Source organism: Nicotiana tomentosiformis, chromosome 1 (genome assembly GCF_000390325.3).
Source record: "Nicotiana tomentosiformis chromosome 1, ASM39032v3, whole genome shotgun sequence".
Classification (NCBI taxonomy): Eukaryota; Viridiplantae; Streptophyta; class Magnoliopsida; order Solanales; family Solanaceae; genus Nicotiana; species Nicotiana tomentosiformis.
In genome coordinates this window covers 130,277,725-130,296,905 of record NC_090812.1, presented here as the reverse complement: position 1 = coordinate 130,296,905, position 19,181 = coordinate 130,277,725, and the positions used below count along the sequence as shown (strand labels likewise).

General features: G+C 39.9%; 1 long non-coding RNA gene across 1 annotated transcript; it reads left to right on the top strand.

Annotated features, from left to right (window-relative positions):
• The first annotated feature begins 4,973 nt into the window (after positions 1-4,973).
• LOC104102403 (uncharacterized) lies at positions 4,974-7,345 on the top strand. Its single transcript, XR_687691.4, has 2 exons — positions 4,974-5,689; positions 7,117-7,345. It is a non-coding gene; the product is annotated as an uncharacterized lncRNA (long non-coding RNA).
• Positions 7,346-19,181: the final 11,836 nt, after the last annotated feature.

The window sequence follows — 19,181 nt, the reverse complement described above, 5'->3', positions numbered from 1 at the left end:
GCATATGCTATCACAAGCTACACAAACAGCATATACTTGCGGTGATTAAAATACTTGTAAGGCCAACGTTTTAATGTTGTGCACGTATATGCTTCTACAACCTTTCCTTCTCATTCATGCTCAGGGTTTTGGCTAAATCATATTCCAACAAAAAGAATTATAAGACGCAAATCTTACAATTATGGCGCGTCACTGTCCCTTGTATAGTAGTGGTGTTAGGTGAGTCCTATAGCCTAAATGCATGATGCCTTAGAGCCTGCATGGCCACTACAGCGGAGGTCCGGGTTATGGTATATTGTGCTATTTGTTTATCCATCCTTATGCACTTCGTGTATTTGATGTTGATTTGCATATAGTTGTTGATTTTGACCATTATTACTCGATGTATTTCATGTGAACTGGTGTTTGGATTGGGTCACGCATTGCAGGCAGAGATATATTGGGTTATGATCCTTTAGGTTGATTTCGTGTGTCTTGATTCTCCCTATGTGATGGGTTTACATCGTTATGCTCGTGGTGGTACCTGTTGAGCTTGCGGGACAGTTCTCCCATTTGAGTCATTTTCCATGTTTGAGTACATTTGAGTTGTTGCTTATTGGTGCACGGATTGAACGGTTTGTGGCTTTAAGTTGTACTAGTGTAGCATGTTAGTAGAGCAGCTGTAATTGATGGGATGAGTTCATTGGACCTGGAATGGGTGCTATCAGATTTGATTATGGTATATTTGGAAGGATAATGTCACTGGTCGGCTTAGAATTTGGCTATGGTTCATGTCGAATAAGAGTGAGCTCCATGACTTATTGATCTGATGAGTGTTTATGAATTTTTGCATGTTTCATTCACCATTGGCAGTGGACAAAGTTTTGGAATAAGGTTTTAGTTGATATGAGGTTTGTTACCGCTGCTGGGTTTTTTTAGGCAGAATCGCTGTAAGTATCTGAGTTATGTGGTATATCATGTGATTATATCTTGGGTTATGGTTATGGCTTGGTACAGCTTGTTCAGACTTATATAATGTGTAAATGGGAGATTCGGGTTTTCTAATGAATTTCGGATGTTGGAAATAGGGTTCTAAGGTTTATAGACTAATGTTGAACGAAGAATCTTCGGTGAGGTTGAGTTGACAAACTTATATGGATTGGGGTGATGCGGGATCACCTCCGGGTATGTAAATGGTAAGGTTACATAGTGATTTGATGGTTTTGGAACGACTCTTGGCACGTTCGAGGATGAACGTAAGTTTAAGTGGGGGAGAATGTAACGACCCGACCGATCGTTTTGAGCGTTTGCATTTTGTACGATGGTTCGAGGGCATGAGTAGCTTCGTATGATGTATTATGACCTGCATGTATCGTCGATTTTGTTTTTCAGGTGAATCGGAATAGATTTGGAAGAATGATTCTCATTTTAGAAGCTTTAAGTTGGAAGAATTGACCAAATTTGACTTTTATGTATTTGACCCTGGATTGGAGTTTTGATGGTTCTGTTAGGTCCGGATGGTGATTTTAGACTTGGGAGTATGCCTAGAATAGTATTTGGATGTTCCTACATGGTTTCAGCACTATTTGGCAAAAGTTGACAATTTAAAGCTTTGGAAAGTTCATAGGTTTGACCGGTAGTTGAATTCGATGTTATCGGGTTGGGATTGTTGTTACGGGAGTTAGAATAGGTTCGATATGTCATTTGGAACTTGGAATGCGAAAAGTACTATTAGGTGCTTGATTTCTATCTCGATTTCTTGTACAATCTTGAGTTATGAGAGTGTTGAGGGATATTTCATGTTGTCCATATATGGGATGAAATAGATTCATATGTCCTGTTTACGAGTTCAGACTCGGGAAGATTAAGTGATTGCGTAGTAGTTTTGGCCGTGAAAAGGCATAGAGAGATGCCAATTTGAGGCTAAGCAGGTGGGTCATCTCCTGCGGAATGTTCTGAGGTTGTGTGATTCTTATGATGTTTGTGTTGGGAGTTTCTTTCTACAAGTGGGTTACATATGTTCAATTTGAGTTTGGATCGCGTGAAAAAATTGACTTGACTATCACAAGAATGAATGTGCGTTTAGCAAAAGATTTGAGGTGTTTTATTATTAGTGCTACATGAGTTCATGAAGGATTTTGTTGAATTGCAGTGCAGGATTATGGCAGTAAAGGAGTAAAGGTATTGTGGGTTATCAGATATTGTGATCTATGGCTTTGAGCCAAGTGGTGGGTGGGGGTGGGGGCAAGGGTCTGCTATCGACTAATGGATTACATGGTTATGTATTATATTAGTTTTGGCCTGAAGCATGCTTATGGATCGATTATGACTTGAAGAGGTTGATTTGGAGGGTTACTCGAGTAAGGAAATTTCTGGATGCATGATGTATTACACCTTATGGATATATGGAAGTCTTGGAATGGTTTAGGTTTGTTGTTCGTGATAGATGTAAAGTTCTAAGAAAAGGGAGTCACTCGGTTGCGTTAAGGTGCGGTTACTTCTTTGAGTGTGGATGGGATGATGGAGCACAGACCGTTCGGCTTGTTTGGGAGGTGCATTTGAGATTAGAATAAGGTGGATGACTCTTGAGAAGGTTCTAATGAATTCAAGGTTCGTATGTGGTATTTGAGGAATTTCCAAATTTGTGAGTGGCTAAGACCTGATATTCGCATAGGAGGATGTTGGGACTCGCGGTATTTCTATATCATTATGGATTCTACATTTCAGTATTAGAAATGTAAAGGAAATAATTTTAGATTCACATACGGTCTCTTCATAGTAGGTATCTCGAATGCGGTATTTTGAGTAGTTTAATGGGAATACAACGGCTTATGGGCCTTAGGATGATGTTGTTTTATGCTAGGATCTCTCGGAGTGAGCGTTGGGTTAAGGGTCGTAGTGTGCTGACAAAGAGAAGTGTTAACTTGAAGGTAATTCAGAAGAAACTCGGAGGAAATAGGACATCTTGGTAGTAGGTTGGATAAGTATGGTAATGGTATGCTCGGTTTTTCTGGTTCTTTATGTGATGAGGATTTACAAGTGTTTTGTAGCAATACTCTTGGGCTTGGAAACCTACGTCACTTGGTTGAGTTAGAGGAATCCAGTTCTGATAGCTTGATTATGTGCAAATGGATTTCGAAGTGTTCTCGATGATTTCTGCCACGAATGTAATTCTCGTAAGATGATTGTGCATGAGAGACGAGTCGGTCATTTGAGTGATCGAGTCGGGATCGGATGTGGCTATTTTTTTGTATTCTCGTGATTTGTAGACCGGGAGTCTAAGAGGCAGATTATTTCTTGGTTGCGGACTATGAATATATGGCCAAAGTTAGCAAGCTGGGAGTATGTGTCATGGTTAGGTTATTGTACACTTTTTGAGGGTTATTTATCTATTTGAGAATTTTCGGAGTTGATTTGGGTGTCAATTGGTAGACATAATGAGGATGTGTATTCTATAATGGGTCGGGTCAGTTTACTCTGCACTACTATTGTTGAAGGGTGTGTCATTCGGCTAGAGTTGAGTTGTTCGTGTTCTGATATGTTTGTGAGCACGTAGTTTTTGCCCTAATATGAAATATACTCCTAAAACATTCCAAGACAGCTTTTAATTATTCTATAGAATTTTCGGAATTATTCTTTTTTTATTTGATTTATTTTGTGCGTATTTGTGTTTTGTACATTTTTAGTAGCATTCTAAACCATAAAAATGACAAAAATATTTTATATTTTAATCTTTACATTTTTTAGATCTTAATTACATGTTAATTGCATTGCTAAAATATAAAATTACAAAAATGCTTTAGTTACTTTGCATTTCGCATTTTAGGTTTAATTAATTAGTTTCTTTTATTTTATTTTGTAATACTAATTAATTAGGTATTTAGTGTTTAAGATTTAAAAAAATTTAAAGAGTTTGATTTCGCAAAATTAGGCTTTAATTAGAATTTTTAGACTAGGTGACTAGTTTTGAAAATTAAAACAAAGGAAAAGAGGGCTGATGAGTTCAAAGGTGAAAGACCGCCGTTTTAGGCCCAAAATCGCGCTTTAGCCTGCCCCATACCCTGTCCAAGTGTGGCCTCAAAGGCACCCAAAAAGGCGTAGTTCAGGAATAAAACTATGTCATTGCCAAAGTACCCATTTTAATAAAGAAAATTTGTAAAAATCCGATCCTTACACACCACCCTTAATCCTCATCGGTGTTTTAAAAGGCGTGGGGCGTAAGACGGGACGTTTTACATATGCCTCAACGTGGCGTAAGCCCCGAGGCACGAGGCGTAAGCCCCATAGGTATTTAATTTTTAATATTTTATAAAATAATATAATGATAGTAAATATTTATAAACAGGTAAAATTGCATAAAAATTGAAGAAAACTATAAATATGTGAAATATATATGTGTGTGCGCGCGCGCGCGTGCGCTTCATCCCCACAAAAAACTAGTCAAACAATCTATTATACGCTACTTACAAGCAATGTTTTAAAAGGCGGAGGCGTGAGGCGGGGCGTTTTACTTGATATGGGGTGAGGCGTAAGCTTGGGGGGAGGGGTTAAGCCCCATGTCCCATGGATCTTTAAAAATTTTAATTTATAAATTAATAAAATAACATAATAACACAAAAAAAATAAATTAAAAGTTAAAAATTAAATGAAAATTAAAGGAATTCATAGAAAATAAATATATAGCATGATTCTTAAGTATAACTAATGCATACAAATCACGCATAACGTCTTTAACTTTTAAATAATTAATAACTTACAATTTCTTTAAAAAAATGATCAAACTTCACATTTTACCTTCCTAAAAGTAAATAATTAATAAAATCTTATTAGTACGCTAATTAAAATATTACTCCTTCATGAATAAATACAAATTAATTTAAGATATCGAATTAATAAAAGTGTATAACAAGGAGGGACAAATGAACTAAGACACAACCAATAACAAGTGAAGATATAAATTCGCAATACTATGTCTCATTCGATGAATAGAACTTTTATCATTAATTTGTTAAAGAATTTTGAAGGTCAACAATATTAATTAGAAAATTCGACATGTGATTTGCGTTAGAACTGTTAGGCGAGCCCTAGGCATTGGGCGTTAGGCGTGTTTAGGGCGCACGGTCGGGCGCTTAGGGCGTAAGCCTCACAGAACTAAGCCCCAGGACGTTTTGCAAGTGCCCCGCTCAAGGGCGAGCCCCGAAAATGCCTTTTAAAACACTGATACTCTTTCTCTCTCATCTCTCTTGGGCGGCTGAAAATCGCTTCTGCCGCCCACCGTCGTCCCTCCGCCTTCACGCTATCGTTGACCGCCGTCGAAAATCACCCCACGGCGTCAGTCCATCTCCTCATCCCTAATCCATCATCCATTTCTTCAAAAACTCACCCAAATTCCACGATTAGCGGATATGAGAATCCAAGAAAATTTGAAATTGCCCCTTTTCGATTTCTTTACCCATTTGAGGTTAATATTCAAACCAATCGACATCTCTTGATGAGTATTGTTGGTTGGTGGTGGTTACGCCCCATTGTCCATTATCGCCAGAGTCCGGCTGTTTCCTCATCGACCGGCCAGCGACGGTTTCTTTTTCCTCTGGCAAAGTAAGAGGCATTGCTACACATAGCATTGGCCCCTGAGATTCCCGCTAGTGCTTGTGTAACAATCTCCGGCTTGCTGGAATCCACCATTGTCAATCCAATTGAGTTCTAATAGGTATATTTCTCTACCCTATTTGCTTGAGACTGTTGTTTCTAGGTTTGTTGTTTCATGCCTGTTATTTCGCTGAATATGTCTTTTAATCAAATTATCAGTTAACTAAGCCCACGTGTCATTCTTAGGTGTTAATAGTTTGTTGTTTATTGTTAATCATTGAATTGTAAATCCGTTTGAATGGATCTTTGTTTTACTTAGTCTGCAGTTAATTAGGATGGTTTATAGAATTGATCAATCCATTTAGGTTAGTTTAATTTGGGCTGTTGAAAAGATAAAGAGATTGGGTCTGGGCAGTGTGCTTGAATTATTTCGGCCCAGGTCCACTCTTACAAGTTTTGATGGGTAAAAATAAAAGGGGGTAAAAGAAGAAGGCAAGAATAAAAGAAAGAGTAAGAAACATTGGTCTAGAGGGGCAATTGGAGAATTAAATTTGAGGAACCTTATTGTTAGCTGTCTAGGGAGCTTCTAGAAGAGAGTAGTAAGGGCTTATGTGGAATAAAACAGTACAATAGGTCAATTATCTAGGAGCTGAGCATGTAAATAACAAAATTGAGAGGGAGTAAAAAGAAGGAAAATAACAGAAGCAACAGCGGGAAAATCTGTTATAAAAGATGCCTTCCCCTCACGGGCTCTTCTCATTCATACATATTCACTCATTCATACTCATACTGTCACTCTCTCACCTTCACACATGGATATTCACAACTAGTAGCTTAAAAAATTCTGGAATTCAAATCCAGATCTAGAAAACTCAAAAAAAAGATCCAAAAGAACAAAACAAAAACAAAACAGAAGAGTTTTTCACAAATTGGTTCGATTTTCTGTTCTTCTGCTTCATTTTCCTGTAATTCTGGTTGATACTTGAGCTGTGAAGTTGCTGATCTACTGTTCCTGTTTGGCTGAGCTGTAATTTTCTCTTACTTAGCCTTTATTTGGCATTTCTAATGTGATTCCTGCACAATCAGGTACTCACCTTTGATTTTGAATTACTGTTGTTGGCAAAATGAATTGATTCCTCTTTTTCCATGACATTATGATTTGTTACTGCTATATTTATTGAATCTCTTCTGATTTAAGCTTAGTGATGATTTGAATTCAGTTAGTTCAGTGATGAATTGTTTATGTCTGTTTGGTGTTTTGAATAATGGAACTATGAAGTCTAAGATGAAACTTCTGCTCGTTTCAAATGTTGATTTTTGTTTACATGTTTGAATACTTGCAAGGATGGATGTAATGGTTGGATGAATAGGTTAAAGCATACTGAGTTTAATAGTATGGTGAAGAGTAAAGTTGCATGCGATTAATTGCCCTATGAATGATTTATGAAATTAATGTCTGCTAATAATCTGCTCATGTCCTTATTTTGATTGCTATGCACAAATCTAGTTTGCAAGAGTATCCCAGTGACTATTTTTCTTGCAAATTAGGGAGCCTACTTGGATTAATTAAGGCATAAGGAGGCACGAATTAAACTGCTTGAGACTTGTTTGTCGTAATACTTTGGGACTGCATAATTGCAGAATGATAGCTCATAGGTTTAGCTATTAGTCATATTCGATGTAATAAATTAATTGATACATGAAGATTGTATGGGAGATCACTATAATTATTTTTTAATTATCGAATCACTGTTCCCAACAATTAGTTGTAATTAAAGTTGCTGTTCTCGTAAATTTGAAATTATGTTTTTCTGATGCAATTATTTTGCTCGTGTTTATATGTTACACTCTGTTGAAACTAAAAATTGGACCTGTACGCTAATAAATGTGGCTCAACTTTAATAGACCTCAACTTGTATAATGATGATTTATGGGCTGTTACTGTAAATTTGAGTCATGATTTTCCGTATTGACTTAGTGCTGTAATTTTAAACATGGATGATCATGTATTAATGTTTGGAGCAATTTGCAATATCCCCATTTTGTGTAATGACGCATGTGGAGTCATGCTGAAAGTTCAGGTTGTGGTGCGCTATTGGGCCTTTGTATTCGTATGCTTCTGGGCTAAACATGGTTGCGGACCCAATTTGGGGCCTGATTGTGTCACGACCCAAAATTTCACTAGTAGTGATGACACCTAACCCAACCCGTTAGGTAAGCTAATTTCCAACTATCCAATGTCAATGAAATTAATTAAAAGAAAATATCTAAAATCAATACATCTTCCCAAGAACTGGTAGTACAAATCATGAGCTTCTAAGAATAGAGTATACAAAGTGCAAATGAAATAAATACATAGTCTGTTTGAATAATACATAAACAGAGCTTATATAAATCTAAGGCTACCCTGAACAAGAGGCAGCTACAACAGGAACGCAGGTACATCTTCAAATCCCGCAATCATCGAGCATAGCAACAACAACAGCCAATATCTGCACGCAATGTGCAGAAGTGTAGTATCAGTACAACCGGCACCATGTACTGAGTAAGTATCAAACCTAGCCGTAGGTTGAAAGCAGTGACGAGCTTCTACCAAGGTCGGGTCCAAAACCACTAGTCCACAACAATCCATAACAACATAAAACAAATAATACCAGAAGAAACACAGAGATAAAATGCTCAGCCAAATCATGATTTTAAAAATAATAGTTCTTCCTTTCAAATACATCAGTGAAAACCCAAATCGTTTGCCGAAGTTGTCAAAAATATGAATAATTTGAGAACAGTAATTTTTTCCAAAAATCATTTCAATAATAAATAATATGTTTCATTTTCCTTCCAGATAACATGCGTAAAACAAATGCATCACTATGCCCATCTGTCAACATGCGTGAGAAATCATGAATAATGTGATACCGTACATCATGAGGAAAAACACATCTCTATGCATATATGTCATATGTGCATGTCAATGCAATGTATCTCAGAGATTGTACTCATCTCACTGTCTCGCATTCTCTCACACTATGTTCAGCACACTCAATCACTCAGTGCTATATAATAACTGCTACGGCGTGCAGCCCGATCCCTGTTTATAGTCGACTGCGCTCACTGAGGGTGTGTACAGACTCATGAGGGGCTCCTACAGTCCAAGCGCTATAAGCACAGACAACTCACGTGCTGCACGGACAAGTCACGTGCCATAATATCAATCCCTGGATCCGCACGGTCAACTCACGTGCTACGCGGACAACTCACGCATTATGGTATCAATACCTGGATCTACACGGACAACTCACGTGCTATGCGGACAACTCACGCGCTATGGTATCAATACCTGGATCCGCACGGACAACTCACGTGCTACGCGGATAACTCACGCGCTATGGTATCAATACCTGGATCCGCACGGACAACTCACGTGCAATAGTATAATATATATAAAGCCAACATGGCCTGGTGCGGCATGCAGCCCGATCCAAAAATATCCTCACAATTAGGCCCTCGGCCTCCCTCAGTCATCAATCTCTCCAGTCTCTCTCTCATGGGCTTACAATGTCACGAGAATAGTCCAAATATGATGATATGATGTATCAATAATTAACAACAGAGATTGAGATATGATATGCAATGAAATGAATATGACTCAGTATGAAATTTTAATTTAAAATAAATATTTTACAGCAATATGACCTCTGTGGGTCCCAATAATACTGACACATAGCCTCAACATGATTTTTAATATGCTTTTTAGCTCAATTTCTTTAACTCATAAAATCACATGAAAAATGCCAAGATCATTTAACTACAAAATTCCACAGAAACATTTATGTCACAATTTCTACAGTGCACACCCATACGCCCGTCACCTAGCATGTGCGTCACCTCCCAATAATTTACAGAATACATATATTCAGGGTTTATACCCTCAACTCCAAGATTAGAAGAGTTACTTACCTCGAACAAGTCGAATCCAATGTCGAGTAAGCTAAACAATGCTCCAGAAATCCCATTATGCGTGTATCAATTCCCGAACGGCTCGAATCTAGTCACAATTAATTTGATTCACCCTACAAAATTTATAGGAATTAATTCCATATCAAAATACTAATATTTCCATAAAATCCGAAATTACGCCCCAAAAATCATCCGTGGGACCCACATCTCGAAATCCGCCGAAACTCACAAAATACGACAACCTATCCAATTACAAGTTAAACCATACTAATTTTACTCAAATCCTACTCCAAATCGGTATTCAAACTTGAAAAATTCGTTTTGTGACATTATAGAAATTTCTTCTATTTCTCTTGAAGATTCAATAATCTTACACCAAAAATGAAGATTAATTCATGGAATATAATCACAAGGGAGTTAAGAACACTTACCCCAAGTTGTGTGGAAAGTTTCCTCTCCTAAATCGCCCAAACCGAGCTCTAAAATTCGAAAATGGGTGAAAATGTTGAACTCTCGAATTTAAGGTTTTGCCCCAGCGATTTCCGCATATGCGGACAATATTTGCGCACCTGCGCATCCCCTTGTGCGAGAAAAATGTCGCATTTGCGGACTCCACTCGCCTGCCCAGTTTGCGCATCTGCGAGGAAACCATCGCATTTGCGAGGCCACATCTGCGAGAAAGACATCGCAGATGCGAAACTCCTCAGCTTCCAGCCATCTCGCTTCTGCGCGCAATCTTCCGCATCTGCGCTCACGCAGGTGCGGAATTTCCCTCGCACCTGCGACCAATGTCTCACAGTCCCTGCCCGCATCTGTGCTTGCCAGGCTCGCTTCTGCGAGCTCGCACCTGCGATGGAATTTCCGCAGGTGCGATTGCATCAGATGGCAGAAACTTCAGTTTTGTTTTTTCTCCTAAGTCCGAATTGATCCGTTGGCCATCCAAAACTCGCCCGAGCCCCTCGGGACCCCGTCCGAACATACCAACAAGTCATATATCAACATACCAACTTAGTCAAACCTTCGAATCACTCAAAACAACATCAAATCATCAAATTACCCTCAGATTCAAGCCTAAGAACTTCTAAATTTCCAAATTCGGCAACCAATGCCGAAACCAACCAAACCACGTCCGAATGACCTCAAATTTTGCACACACATCACAAATGACAATACGAACCTACTCCAACTTCCGGAATTCCATTCCGATCCCGATATTATATTTTTCACTGCCGACCGAAATCGCCAAATTTCCAATTTCGCCAATTCAAGCCTAATTCTACCACGGACCTCCAAATCACATTCCGGACGCATTTCTAAGTCCAAAATCACCTAGCGGAGCTAACGGAACCATCAGAATTCAAATCCGAGATCGTTTACACATAAGTCTCCGGTCACTATTTTAACTTAAGCTTTAAACCTTGGAATAAGTGTTCCAATTCCTTCAAAAACCACACTGGATCCGAACCAATTACCCCGGCAATTCACACAACCGTAAAGTACAATTTGAGAAGTAAATGGGAAAATGGGGTTGTAATACTCAAAACGACCGGTCGGGTCGTTATAGATTGATTCCACACTCTATTATAATTTGGGCTCAATAGTAGGCCCACAAATGCTCACAACAGACCTGGTGGAGGTCTGAACATGAGTATTTCCTCATGTATAATTCACGATATTTTGGAACCAACTATTAACCATTTTAGTACTTAAGTAAATCTATTGGAAGCATTAATCAACTCATATAATCAACCGTTTCACATCCTTAGTTAAAATTCATAACCAATTAATCTTTCCATTAATTCAGGGCCCCCAGTTTATGATGTAAAGTATTTTTTTAAATAACATAATAGTTTTGTAGGCAACAATGGCATTTGAACTCACACTTTCACAATGTCTAAATTCACAAACTCTTGACCTTCATACGCAATCCCAAACATAGGAATAAATAACTCATGAATATGCGTAGTTGCTTTAGGCGCGCTTTAATAATTCGTCATGGTTATGGGTACGGTTCCTATGGCATAATTTTGACACTTAATCCCAAATTCAAGTGCACGTTCGTGTGACTTGACCCCAGCTTTAACGTAATAATAAAATTTAAATATGTCGTAAATTGCGGGTGCATTTCACGCGGCGTGATTTGCGATGTGTACAAAACAATAAATGTACGATATCGTAACTTGTTTTAAGATAATCCCATAAATGCCTAAAACGAATTAAAATATATAATTAGAAGCGGTAAGAAGGCAAAAATGCACATAGGTTTAAAAAAGCAATAATCGGATAATTAAGCCAGGTATAATTGTGAAGCGATCGTGATAAAACCACAAAATCCGGGAGCGCCTTACACATTCTCTCGGGTTAACAGAATTTCTTACCCGGTCTTCTGTGATTCACAGACTTAAACATAGTCAAATTTTCTTGAATTGGGATTTGACATAAATTGTGACTTGGGACACCATAATAAATAGTTCCAAGTTACGACTCTTTAAAAAAAAAAATCTCATTTCAATAATGTCACTGAAAGTGGAAAAACTCCTTCCCCCCGTAAAAAAGAGGCGTGACAATGTTCTAATTGATCGGTTGGGTATTTGCACACATGGTGCGTTCTGTAACGACCTAATCGGTCGATTTACTTTCTAGATCCCCATTCCCCTAATTAAGACTCCCCGTATGTGCTTTTATTATTTTATGACTTGCGGGGATGGTTAGTTTGGGTTTGGAAGGGTTCGGGTTAAAATTGGATCACTTAGTTCCTTAATAGTGGCCTAAGATGGGCAAATTTGACTTGAGTCAATATTCTTAGTAAACGATCTCGGAATCGAGATTTGATGGTTCCAATAGATTCGTATGATGATTTTGAACTTAGGTGTGTGTTCAGATCGAGTTTCAGGTGACCCGGGAACGTTTCAACGCTTAATGTTGGAAGTTGGTTCATTGAAGGTTTTCTAGTTCTTTAAATTTAGTTTGGAGTAGATTTCGGTGTTATCGAAGTCCATTTGGAATTCCGAGCTTGTGAATAGTTTCATATGGTGATTTATGACTTTTACACAAAATTTGGTGTCATTCCGAGTAGTCTAAGTATGATTCGGCGCGTTCGGAGCTAGTTGAAAAGTTTGATGTTCATAAGTTGATTCAATTTGTTTTGGGGGCGATTCTTAGTTTCATTGTTTTTTTACGTGTTCTGAGGGTTCGAGCAGGTCCATATTATGTTTATGGACTTATTGGTGCAGATGGACGGGGTCTCGGGTGGCTTGGGTACGATTAGGATCGCCCGGAGCTAACTCCTAAACCACTGTTATGCTGGTTCTTGTTTCCTTCTTCGCGAACGCTGAAGTCCTCTCGCGTTCGCGATGAAGGATTTGGGGACTGGGTAATTTTGATCTTCGCGTTCGTGAAGAAAGGGTTGCATTCGCGGAGGCTTGGAACTAGTATCCTTCGCGTTCGCGAGTACCACGTCGTGTTTGCGTAGAAGTCCTGGGCATGGTCCTTGGCAACTCAGTTGCCATTCGTGTTCGTGAGTGGAGGCCCGCATTCGCGAGTGGATGCCCGCGTTCGCGACGAGAGAGCAGCTCAGTGCATCGTGTTCGCGAGTGTGTCGCCTTGGTGTGCACCAGTATTGTTTGTGAAAAAGAAGGATGGGAGTATGCGGATGTGCATTGATTACCGTCAGTTGAACAAAGTTACCATTAAGAACAAGTACCCGTTGCTGGGTATTGATGATTTGTTCGACCAGTTGCAGAGTGCCAGGGTGTTCTCTAAGATATACTTGAGATCTGGGTATCATCAGCTCAAGATTCGTGCTTCGGATGTCCCGAAGACGGCTTTCCAGACTAGATATGGCCACTATGAGTTTCTAGTGATGCCCTTCGGCTTGACCAATGCCCCGACGATGTTTATGGATTTGATGAATCGAGTGTTCATGCCATATCTTGACTCATTTGTCATTGTCTTCATTGATGACATATTCATCTACTCGCGTAGTATGGAGGAGCATGAGCAGCATTTGAAAGTTGTGCTTAGATTATGTGGCATTCTTGGGGCATGTTGTATCAGGTGAGGGTATTAAGGTAGATCCCAGGAAGATCAAGGCAGTCCAGAGTTGGCTTCATCCTACCACAGTGACCGAGATCAGGAGTTTCTTGGGGTTAGTAGGTTATTATCGTCGGTTCGTAGAGGGTTTCTCATCTATTGCGGCACCTTTGACTAGATTGACCCAGAAGGGTGCTCTGTTCCGATGGTTCGATGATTACGAGGCGAGCTTTCAGAAGCTCAAGACCGCATTGACTACAACACTGGTGTTAGTGTTGCCTTCCGGTTCAGGGATGTATACTGTGTATTGAGACTCTTCACGCATTGGCCTGGGTTTTGTATTGATGCAGGAGGGGCGAGTTATTGCATATGCTTCACGTTAGCTGAAGCCCCACGAGAAGAATTGCCCCGTACATGATTTGGAGTTGGCCGCGATAGTTCATGCTCTCAAGATCTTGAGGCATAATCTATATGGGGTGTCCTGTGAGGTTTACACCGATCATCGCAGCTTGCAGCATTTGTTTAAGCAGATGGATCTTAATTTGAGGCAGCGCAGGTGGCTTGAGTTACTGAAGGATTATGATATTACCATCCTTTACCATCCGGGCAAGGCAAATGCGGTTGCGGATGCCTTGAGAAGAAAGGACGAGAGTATGGGTAGTTTGGCATTTATTTCAGCAGAGGAGAGGCCATTGTCTTTGGACATTCAGTCCTTAGCTAACAAACTTGTGAGGTTAGATATTTCAGAGCCCAGTTAAGTTCTTGCATGTGTGGTGGCTCAGTCTTCATTATTTGAGTGGATCAAGGCTCGTCAGTACGATGATCCACACTTGCTAATTTTTAGAGAAACGGTACTACGAGGTGGTGCCAATGAGGTTACTATTGGTGAGGATGGTGTTTTGTGACTCCAGGGTGGCCTATGTGTCCCTAATGTTGATGGCTTGTGGGAGAAGATTCTACTTGAGGCACACAACTATCGGTATTCTATTCATCCAGGTGCTACGAAGATGTATCGCGACCTAAGGCAACATTATTGGTGGCGGTGGATGATGAAGGAAATAGTGGAGTATGTAGCGAGGTGTCTAAATTGCCAACAGGTTAAGTATGAGCACTAAAGGCCAGGTGGCCTACTCCAGCAGATGGTTATACCGGAGTGAAAATGGGAGCGGATCACTATGGACTTTGTAGTTGGGTTGCCGTGGACGTTGAGAAAGTTTGATGTCATTTGGGTCATTGTCGACAGGCTGACCAAGTCGGCACACTTTATTCCCGTTGTTACTATGTACTCTTCAAAGAGATTTGCCGAGATTTACATTCAGGAGATTGTCTGATTGCATGGTGTGTCTATTTCCATCATATCAGATAAAGGCCCCCAGTTCACTTTGCATTTCTGGAGAGCAGTACAGAGCGAGTTGGGCACCCGGGTTGAGCTCAGCACATCTTTTAATCCACATAATGACGGGTAGTCGAGCTGACAATTCTGATTTTGGAGGATATGCTCAGAGCGTGTGTGATTGACTTTGGAGGGCAGTGGGATCGATTATTGCCTTTGGCCGAGTTTGCTTATAACAACAGTTATCAGTCCAGCATTGAGATGGCTCCATTTGAGGCTTTATATGGTCGATGATGTCGTTCACCCTTCGAATGGTTTGAGCCCGACAGGGCTAGGTTATATGGCATTGATTTAGTGAAGGATACCTTGGAGAAGGTAAAGTTGATTCAGGAGCGATTTCGTATAGTACAATCTAGACGAAAGAGTTACGCGGATCAGAAGGCGCGTGATTTATCAATTATGGTGGGTGAGAAAGTTGTCTTGAAAGTCTTGCCGATGAAGGGTATCATGAGGTTCGGGAAGAAGGGCAAGCTGAGCCCAAGGTTTAATGGCCCATTTGAGGTGTTGAGGTGAGTTGGGGAGGTTGCTTATGAGCTTGCTTTGCCTCCCAGTCTATCGGGATTTCATCCGGTCTTCCATGTGTCTATGCTCCCGAGGTACCATGCTGATAGGTCACATGTGTTAGAGTACAACACGGTTCAGCTAGATGAGAGCTTCGGTTATGAGGAAGAGCCAATTGCTATTATTGACAGGCAGGTTCGTCACTTGAAGTCTAAGAAGATTTCTGCGGTAAAGGTTCAGTGGAGGGGTCAACCAGTCGAGGAAGCAACTTGGGAGACCGAGGAGGAAGTGAGTAGCAAATATCCACACTCATTTAGTACTCAAGGTATGATTCTAGACCCATTCGAGGATGAACGTTTGTTTAAGAGGTGGAGAATGCAGCGACCCAATTGGTTGTTTTACTTTCTAGATCCCCGTTCCCCTAATTAAGACTCCCCGTATGTGCTTTTACTATTTTATGACTTGAGGGGATGGTTGGTTTGGGTTTGGAAAGGTTTAAGTTGAAATCAAAACGATTAGTTCCTTAACAGTGGCCTAAGATGGCCAAGTTTGACTTGATTCAACATTTTTAATAAACGACCTCGGAACTGGGATTTGATAGTTCGAATAGATTCGTATGATGATTTTGGACTTGGGCGTGTTCTCGGATCGAGTTTCGGGCGATCCGGGAGCGTTTCGACGCTTAATGTTGGAAGTTGGTTCATTGAAGGTTTTCTAGTTTTTTAAATTTGATTTGTAGTATACTTCGGTGTTATCGAGTTTTGTTTGGGATTCCGAGCCTGGGGATAGTTCCATATGGTAATATATGACTTGTACGCAAAATTTGGTGTCATTCTGAGTAGTCTAAGTATGATTCGGCGCGTTTGGAGCTAGTTGGGAAGTTTGAAGTTCATAAATTCATTCAATTTGGTTTTCGGGTGCGATTCTTAGTTTTGTTATTCTTTTACATGTTCCGAGGGTTCAAGAAGGTCCGTATTATGTTTATGGACTTGTTGGATGGGATCCCTGGCTCGGGTGCATTTCGGACCGCCGGGAGCTAATTCCAAAACTGTTGTTATGCTGGTTTTGGTTTCCTTTTTTTGGGAACGCGGAAGTCCTCTCGCATTCGCGATGAAGGATTTGGGGACTGGGTGATTTTACTCTTCGCGTAGGCGAAGAAAGGGCCGCGTTCGCGGAGGCTTGGAACCAGTGGCCTTCACGTTCGCGATTGCCACGTCGCGTTCGCGATGAGAGGGCGACTCAGTGCATCGCATTCGCGAGAGTCTTCTCGCGATCACGAAGAAGACTTTCCTGCGCCTGGGAGCTTTGCCTTCGTGATCGCGAGGTTTCTTCCGCGATCGCGAAGAAGGATCAACTGGGCAGTGACTTTAATACAAATGAGACTTTGGCCATTTTATTCATTTCTCACATTTCTTGGCCAATTCTAGAGCTTCTTGGAGAGGGATTTTTACCTAGCTATTGAAGGTAAGTGATTTTTATACAATGTAAGTTAAATACATAGATTATGGGTAGACTTTAACATGTAAATTGTGAAAATTTTAGTAGTTTGTTGAAAAACCTAGGTTTTGATAAAAATGGGATTAGACCACGAAAATGGTTATGGAATTGATTGAGAATTATATATTTATGTTCGTGAGGTTATGCGAAACAATTATTTACAAAAGTTTCAGAAATCCAGGCACGTGGGCCCAGGGGCAAATTTTAAGAACCTTCCAAATTGGGTTGGGTAATTACTCTAATAGTTAAATTATGAACTTTTGTGAAATTATTGATTAGTTTGTACAACCTTTGGCTAGTTTCGGATTGTTCGGCACTGACTTGAGGCTTTTAGGGTGATTTGTGGACCGAAAAGTGGACTTGAAAATGAGTTAAGTCTCTTGCCTAACCTTGTATGAGGGAATTAACCCCATAGGTATTTAAATTATTATTTGCTACTAATTGTGGGTGCTACGTACGCACGAAGTGACGAGAGTTCATACGTAGCTAAAATTCATGTTATGTCCGGGTAGACATAGGACTTTATTATGCAATTACTTGTACTATTTGAACTCAATTTGCTAGTTTAATTGCTTGTATTAATAAGTAAAACTTGGTTACAGATTATATTAAACGGAGCGTCATTACTTAGTGATTTGGCGAAATGATTAATTATTGATGGAAATTTACATTCTTTTATGGGCTTACCTTGGAACTGTAAACACTTAAATTCGCAGTCCGAAAAGTTTTCCTTTTCTTGTGGATCGGGTCGAATGCCTCAGCAATATTTATATATATAATGTGATGCATCCATGGATTGGGCCGTACGACCTCGGTAGTATATGTACACGATGGTTACGGATCGGGCCGTACGACCTCGGCATAACGCGTGTGTGTTGTCACTAGGAGTTCGATTATACTTGATACGTCCTTCATGACTTGAGAATTTGTAAATACGTGTTGGCATTTACTTGTTGAGATTAGCATGTGATATTTGGATACTTTTAATTTGTTATTTTGTTAAAGAATCATTTAATTATTGCCTCTTATTCCATTATTGTTGTTGTATTTCGTGCCTATTTAATATTATTGCACATTATGTATAATACCCACTAGTAAGTGTCGATGTTGACCCCTCGTCACTACTTCTTCGAGGTTAGACTAGATACTTACTGGGTGCACGTTGTTTATGTACTCACGCTACACTTCTGCACATATTGTGTAAGATCTGAGGCAGGTACATCTGGAGTTCGTCCAGGTGCGCATCCGCACTGCTCGGAGGCTTAGTGATGAGCTGCTTCTCATGCTCCGTTCTGCAGCACTTGGAGCCTTCTCTTGTTATGTTTATCATTTCTGTCTATTATGTTTCAGACAGTAGTTTTAGGGAGTTTTGTATATTCTACTAGATGCTCGTGCACTTGTAACACCGGGTTTTGAGAATTCTAGTAGACACTCATGGTCTTGATTATTTAATTCACTATCTTACTCTCATGTTTTGTGTATGTTTTACATTACTACGCTCACTTACTATTTGTTTCTTTAATAAATAAAAATCAATGACTTTGGAATATTAAAATGAGCAATTAAATGGATATTTCACCGTTGGCTTGCCTAGCGGCGACGTTGGGAACCATCACGACCTATAGTGGGATTTGGCTCATGACATGTTTTGTCTGGGTCTTGTGGTAAAATTTGAGCGAGATGGTTCTTGAGGCGTTGAATGGTTGATTGCACCTTGGTTATGGCCTTTCCGGGTTGTGGTATATTGTGATATTCGTTTCTCCATGGTTATGGTCATGCACTTTGTGTATTTGATGTTGATTTGCATATGGTTGTTGATTTTGAGCATTATGACTCGAGGTATTTCATGTGAACCGGTGTTCTGATTGGGTCACGCATTGCAGACAGAGTTATGTTGGGATATAATCCTTTGGGTTGATTTCGTGTGTCATAATTCTCCCCATATGATGGGTTTAAAGAGTTATGCTCATGGTGGTACCTGTTGATCTTGTGGGACGGTTCTCCCATTTGAGTCATTTTCCATGTTTGAGTTGTTGCTTATTGGTGCACGAATTGCACGGTTTGTGGCTTTAGGTTGTACTAGTGTAGCATGTCACTAGAGCAACTGTAATTGAAGGGATGATGTCATTGGACCTGGAATGGGTGCTATCAGATTTGATTATGGTATATTTGGAAGGATAATGTCACTAATCGGCTTAGAATTTGGCTATGGTTCTTATCGGACGAGAATAAG